Source organism: Chlorocebus sabaeus, chromosome 7 (assembly GCF_047675955.1).
Source record: "Chlorocebus sabaeus isolate Y175 chromosome 7, mChlSab1.0.hap1, whole genome shotgun sequence".
NCBI classification, from domain to species: domain Eukaryota; kingdom Metazoa; phylum Chordata; class Mammalia; order Primates; family Cercopithecidae; genus Chlorocebus; species Chlorocebus sabaeus.
In genome coordinates, this window is record NC_132910.1 from 95,732,797 (window position 1) to 95,740,523 (window position 7,727).

The window sequence follows — 7,727 nt, forward strand, 5'->3', positions numbered from 1 at the left end:
TCATCCTGAAAAATTTGCCCCAGAGATTTCTTGGGTCCCATGAAGAACATTTTATGAAATATATACATACTAGTTTTCCTTGTTACCCCTAGTGAAGAAATAATGTTTTGAGAGCATAGTAGAAGAGAGAGTTGTTAAAAAATAATTTTTACAAAAACATAAAAGCACGACTCCGATATATAAAAATGAACAGGTGTTAAAACTTTCCCAGGTCATATGATATGAAGGAACTGGGCAGATGTTATAACCAGTTCAAAGAGAAAGTCAGAACAAATTTATAGGAAGAAGAGATGAATTGCAAAGAGGGACTAAAATGAGTTTTTCCACATCGGGGAGAAGGTATACTAAAATCACTACTAAAACAGCCACAAGGTACGTATCTATTGGTTACCTACAATCAACAAAGCACTGAAAAATAGCTCAAAGGCAATGCGCAGGGCTAGAATTGGATCATCTGGAAGCCTGTGCTGTTGATGATGCAGTTTTCCTTGAAACACACAATATTTTCCAGTTCACTTGACTCTCAGGCCCAACAGATTTCTTCAATCATGCATGTTTCAGCCATGCTTTGATAAGCAAATTGCTGTCATTTCCTACAGGGACTCTCTACTGGTATCTAAGATGCCAGTATTCCACACTGCTCATTAAAAAGGAGTACCTTTTTTATATTAGGGATCCATGTGTGGTGGAGCTGACCTTATGCCTTTAAAATTCCTAGGGACCTGACATTCTCTGTCCCAGTGCAGAAACAGGACACAGAGGTTTTGCTTATAAACAAAGCCAAATTATTTTCGCAATAAGGAATGCTGACTGTTCAAATGCTCAGGTGAGTATTGAGTTGAGACTCTCAGGTTCTGTGCCATGAAGTGAAGATAAATTTAGGTCTGAAAAGTTTTGAAGGCTGGTGTTACCAGGCTTAATACTTGCAACAATTTATTCAGGAGCAGCACCTCCCTGATGAACCAGCGTTTTCCACAGCTTTAGAACCACTCTCCTTGGTTCTTGCTCTTTTATTTCACTTGCCCAATTCATAGATGCAAAGTGCTATTCCTGCAAGTTGAGTTCTAAATACAGAGGCAGAAAGCTGGTTAGGTAGCTGGGCCCTTCTTCCCTGCAAGTCACCCTCCTGACACACACAGTGACCTCACCCCTTGGCCATCCTCCGGCACCACTGTGGTGGTCTGGCCTTATTATCCTATCTCAGCCCAGGCACTGAAGAGTCTTTGTTCATGTATCTGAACTTGCTGTGTGGGTGTATCCATTCTTTATGTTTCATCCCCTCCGCTCCCTCCAGGAGCTCCATTCCACTCCCTCCTGCCCCAGGCCACTCCTTCTTCTCAGGAATGTTTCTCTTATCTATTTTCCTGTTCATGGCAGCTGACAGCTTTATTCAGAGTCTAAAGACTCATGTAATCCTGAGCAAGAAGGCTGGGGGAGGGATTAGCATCCCTTCTAAACAGAAGGGGCGGTTCCTAGATGACCAGGCACTCTAAAAACTACCAATTGGCTGCCTTGACCATAAAAGCAGTTCAGCCTGGCCTCAGTGAATGTCTGGTTTTCTTTTTTTAAGTAGAATTATATCCTGATGGACCCACCCGAGTAAGTTAGAAGCAAAATATACATTCAAATAGCTGAATGAGCTGACCTGTTGTATAGGGTTACTTAGTATTGTTCATTTAAATACTGGAGAATGTCTGTCAAACACAATGGTTTTCGTTGTAGCATGGTTGATGTTAAACTGTTCTGACAGTAAGTAGCCAACAGGTTCAGCAGCTTTGAAAGAAAAATCCTGGTTTGTGTTAATAAAACCATGTCATCAGCATCAAGAAGGGCATACTATTTATTATGCCTTGAAGCATTCTTCCCATGTATTGAAAGCTGTATCAAGTTATATATGTGTGAGCTATGATGCCAAATTAGGACACTACCCTGTTTTAAACATTTAGAACTGGAATTTTATCCTATTCATGAGAAACTCAGAATACACACCAGGATTATAGAGCTTAATTCGTGAGTTATTCAAAAGACATTCATTGAGTATCCCATTGTTCTATAAACTGGAGATAGATAAATAAGACATGGTGTCTATTTTGGAGGAATTTAAGATAAAGTGGAGAAGACAGTGCAAATGAATATTACATTTTCACAGTGTTCGGACATCACTATTGGTCACTGGTGTATTCCTGATGTCTAGGATTCCTGGATTTTTATTAAAACTTGAACAGAAATGGAATTTGGTGGTGCTATTATGACACATGGTTTTATGGGGAACACTAACAAGTAATTTTAAAGAAAATCAAAACAATAAGAAAAGTCATATTTTGTTTTTACTCCTCATATTTTTAATAGAAAAATAAGCAGCACATGTATATCCTAAAAAATTATCCATAATCCCATCATTTCATTATTCTTAATAATTTTTTCCTAAAGAGAGTAATAATGCTTATTAGATTACACCTAAAATCTGCTCATTCTTCATCTAAGATATGTAAGACATATTGTTAGAGCTAGTTAGGAAAAAGTATTTGCCTAAGAGCAGTGAACTTAATTTTGTTTTGTTTTTAAGCTTAAAGCAATCATGAGTTACTAGATTCCATTTTAGTGAAAGATTTGAATTTGAATTTACAGAATACAAAGCAATTGTCATATGACCCTACAGCTGAAGTAGACAACTTCTTGCACTACTAGAGATTAGTACTATTATGTTTTCTCTTAAAGAAGCCTTCCCTGGACACACATTTCCTACATTTGTATTTATTACTGGTTCTGTCAATTCAAGCTGAAGTTTTTCAAGGAAATCAGTCATAACCACCACTTCCTTCCAACCACTCCAAAAAGACAAATGAGTTAGAAAATAATCTGGGCTTCTCTGAAGGACTAGTACACTGAAATTCAGCACCAGGTTTGCCTCACCTTACCTCAGTCTCTGACTTTGGCCAAGTTATCTCTTTCTACCTGTTTTCTCACCCAAAATGCCATATCACTAAAAGATGATGAAAACCAAATTACGACTAAAGATTAAAAAGGAGAAATGTGTTTGTTTTTCAGAAAATAAGCTACAGATACTGAACCCCTTTAAGATAACATCAACAAAAATGGCTGTCTTTCACATTTTTGACCGATAATTTGTTCACCTTTAAAATAAAAGACTGACTTAAATGATCTCTTGGTTCCAATGTGGTATGAAAACTTTGTAACTATGTTGTTCTATTACCAACAGAATTATATGCAGAGAGGTAAGATATAAAATAGCAGACAATAAACATAGATACTACATCCAAAGTAAACATCTCTAAGACTTTTCCAATTTACCTTCTCCCAATAAGAAAGTAAAATCTCAAAGAGTCTTATATGGTGGCAAAAAGAAGCTCTGAAACTTATAATCTGACTCAGGCCCACAGTCAAGAAATTGATGTGGTCAAAACCACAGCAAATTAGGCATAGTGGCAGAAGGAATCACTTAAACTGGAGAGGAATTTGCTATTTTCTCCATTCTGGTTTTATTCAAACCAATAGAAAAACTACTTCTGAAGCAATTTTTGAATTGTATTCAATGATATATCAAAGTAGAAATATCCTTAGGTATTTCTCTAGGCCATTCGTATCTTCTTGGGTGGCTAAAGACCCTCAGCTTTCAGTGTATTTGAGATGTGTATTAATGGCTTAGTATAATGAAGTATGTTATGGCGTATTTACTGAAGCACTTAATCTGTTCCTTGGGGGTGAAGAGATCAAGTGTATCCCTGTTAAATCACAGAGGCTTGTTAGAGACAGCATGATAGCTGCTGTAGGCTGGAGTCCATAGACTTACTCTGTGGCTCATTGATAACCTCAACATGTCAAATTTATAATTTGTCACCAGGCATTTGATTAGAACCTCAGACATTTTGTCAATACCTGTCAATCCACATCTAGCAAAGAAAGCAATACAGTGTCAAGCCAAGGATTTAATTTAACAAACTGGGTATAAACCTATCATGGGTCATTGTTGTTTTTAGTTTCTGTTCTTTCATCACTTCCCAAGCCAAATCCAACCAAATACTCAAGGCTCAAAAGAATCACTCTGAGTTGAGAGAAATCACCACAGACTTCCTCACCATTTCTGTGATCTATTAGATGCCGCCTGGCCAATAGGGCCTCAGTTTATTTGTCTGTTAAATTAAGAGATTAAGCTAAATGGCTTTTAGAACTAACATTCCATAATTCTATCTCATTTTTGGGGTTGGGGGTAAGTAGCAGTTTGAAGAACGCTGAATTAAGCCAAATGTCCAATTTTTACCTAAAAGCAATGTTCTTTCTTTTTTCTTTTTTCCTCAAAATAATCTCTATGATACAAAAAGTTGAAGGTACCTATTTCAGCTTTATTTTTAAGGATGATATTTAAATAATAAAACCAGGAATGGCTTTAAAGAAGCAGTCATCATGAAAAGAAGATAAAGTTGTAATTTGGAATATAATTGCTTTTCAATGAAATAATGCCAAATATGAATGTATTTTCTTTAATCTACCTATGTAGGTACGAATAACATGCCAGCAACTCTGTATTGTAAACTTTTTTTATCAGGAAGAGGCCCCTTTAAATAAACTATTTTTATTGTAGTTAATATAAGAATTTGGGGAAAAAAGGGCTAATTCTGCAAGGGACCTGGGAATTGAAAATCCCTTTATACCACCTAGAAGAAAATATATAAGAATAAAACTATACAGAGTGATGTCAGCAAGACAGCAGAGTAGGAGAAACAAATCTTCTTCCCCTTCCAATAATAAACAACAAACAGATATCCATGAATAATAGCTTTAAGAAGACTCAAGCAGTTCAGGATCTGCACCTTATCAACCAAATTGTCTTGCCTATCCACCCCGTGGTGCCAAAGCCATATACTCTCCTATCCTCAGTATCTCCCTCCACAACCCCTCCATAACCCCTCCATAACCCATTACTCTGTTCTGCATCTCAAACATGCTTTCTTTACTATTCCTTGCACCCCTCATCCCAGCCTCTCTTTGCTTTCACTTGGACTGACCCTGACACCCATCAGGTTCAGCAAATTACCTGTGCTGTACTGCCGCAAGGCTTCACGGACAGACCCCATTACTTCAGTCAAGCCCAAATTTCTTCCTCTTTCATTACCTAGCTTGACATAATTCTTCATGAAAACACATGTGCTCTCCCTGCTGATAGTGTCCGGCTAATCTCCCAAACCCAAACCCCTTCTACAAAACAACAGGATTTAAATCTTAATTACCATACAAGGTCGACCAGACCTAGGAGGAACTCCCTTCAGGACAGGATGATAGATGGTTCCTTCCAGGTCATTGAGAAAAAAGCCCAATGGGTATTCAGTAATTGATACGGAGACTCTTGTGGAAGCAGAGTTTAAAAATTGCATGATAATTGGCCTCCTCAAACATGCCAGCTGTTTGCACTCAGCCAAGCCTTAAAGTACTTACAGAATGAAAAGACTATCTCAATCCTGACTCAAAAGGTTAGCTACACCCTCTCTGAAATGAATTTGCATAAGAACTGTTTATAGGAATGCATCTTGATGGAGCAGCTGGACTGTTATGAAATACTCAGGAGCCCAGTCCAGCTCTAGGACTCACCCCTGAGCACACAGGCAATATTGGGCACGCTGGTAAAGGACCACTAGAATCCAGCAGCCCGGATCGCTTTGTGGTCAAGAGAGGCAGGAAAACAGGTGTGGGACTGCTACATCGGTGAGCGTGACTAATCCGATAAGCAGAAGTCCATGGGTGGTTACGCACCCTGGAAAGGAGCTCACCCCTGAGCGAAAAGGCAATGTTGGGCACGCTGGTAAAGGATCACTAGAATCCAGCAGCCCGGATCCCTTTCTTTACGGTTAAGAGAGGCGGGAAAACAGGTGCAGGACTGCTGCATCAGTGAGCGTAACTAATCCGATAAGCAGAGGTCCATAGGTGATTACACACCCTGGAAAAGAATAAGCATTAGGACCATAGAGGATGCTCTAGGACTAATGCTCATCGGAAAATGATTAGGGGTGCTGGCATTCCTATGTTCTTTTTTCAGATGGAAAACGTTCCCCCCAAGGCAAAAACGCCCCTAAGATGTATTCTGGAGAATTAGGACCAATTTGACCCTCAGACACTAAGAAAGAAATGACTTACATTTTCTGCAGTACCGCCAGGCCATGATATCCTCTTCAAGGGGGAGAAACCTGGCCTCCTGAGGGAAGTATAAATTATAACACCATCTTACAGCTAGACCTCTTTTGTAGAAAAGAAGGCAAATGGAGTGAAGTGCCATATGTACAAACTTCCTTTTCATTAAGAGACAACTCGCAATTATGTAAAAAGTGCAATTTTTGCCCTACAGGAAGCCCTCAGAGTCTACCTCCCTACCCCAGTGCCCCCCTGACTCCTTCCCCAACGAATAAGGATGCCCCTTCAACCCATTCAGTCCAAAAGGAGATAGACAAAGGGGTAAACAATGAACCAACAAGTGCCAATATTCCCCAATTATGCCCCATCCAAGGAGGAGGAGAATTCGGCCCAGCCAGAGTGCATGTACCGTTTTTCCTCTCAGACTTAAAACAAATTAAAATAGACCTAGGTAAACTGTCAGATAACCCTGATGGACTCCTTTCCTTCCTAGGCATGGTTAGGTACTTCCGCCTTTGGATACCTAGTTTTACCATCCTGACTAAATCATCATGTAAACTCACAAAGGCAAACCTAGCAGACCCCATAGATCCTAAATCCTTTCCCCAGTCCTCTTTCCATTCCTTAAAAACAGTCCTAGAAGCTGCCCCCACAGTAGCTCTCCCTAACTCATCCCAACCCTTTTCATTACACACAGCCAAGGTGCAGGGCTGTGCGGTCAGAGTTCTTACACAACAGCCAGGGCCGCGCCCCGTAGCCTTTCTGTCCAAACAACTTGACATTACTGTTTTAGCCTAGCCCTCATGTCTGCGTGTGTGGCTGCTGCCACCTTAATACTTCTAGAGACCCTCAAAATCACAAACTATGCTCAACTCACTCTCTACTGTTCTCATAACTTCCAAAATCTATTTGCTTTCTCACACCTGACATATACTTGCTGCTCCCCGGCTCCTTCAGCTGTACTCACTCTTTGTTGAGTCTCCCACAATTGCCATTGTTCCTGGCCCGGACTTCAATCCAGCCTCCCACATTATTCCTGATACCACACCTGACCCCTATGACTATATCTCGCTGATCCACCTGACATTCACTCCATTTCCCCATATTTGCTTCTTTCCTGTTCCTCACCCTTTTCACATTTGGTTTATTGATGGCAGTTCCACCAGGCCTAATCGCCACACACCAGCAAAGGAAGGCTATGCTATATAGTATCTTACACATCTATCATTAAGGCTACTGCTCTGCCCCCTCCACTACCTCTCAGGAAGCTGAACTCATTGTCTTAATTCAGGCCCTCACTCTTATAAAAGGACTACGTGTCAATATTTACCCTGACTCTAAATATGCCTTCCATATCCTGCACCACCATGCTGTTTTATGGGCTGAAAGGTTTCCTCACTAAGCAAGGGTCCTCCATCATTAATGTCTCTTTAGTTTAATTAGCCCCTGTTTGTCAATTTTGGCTTTTGTTGCCATTGCTTTTGGTGTTTCAGTCATGAAGTCTTTGTGCATGCCAATGTCCTGAATGGTACTGCCTAGGTTTTCTTCTAGGGTTTTTATGGCTTTCGGTCTTATGTTTACGTCTT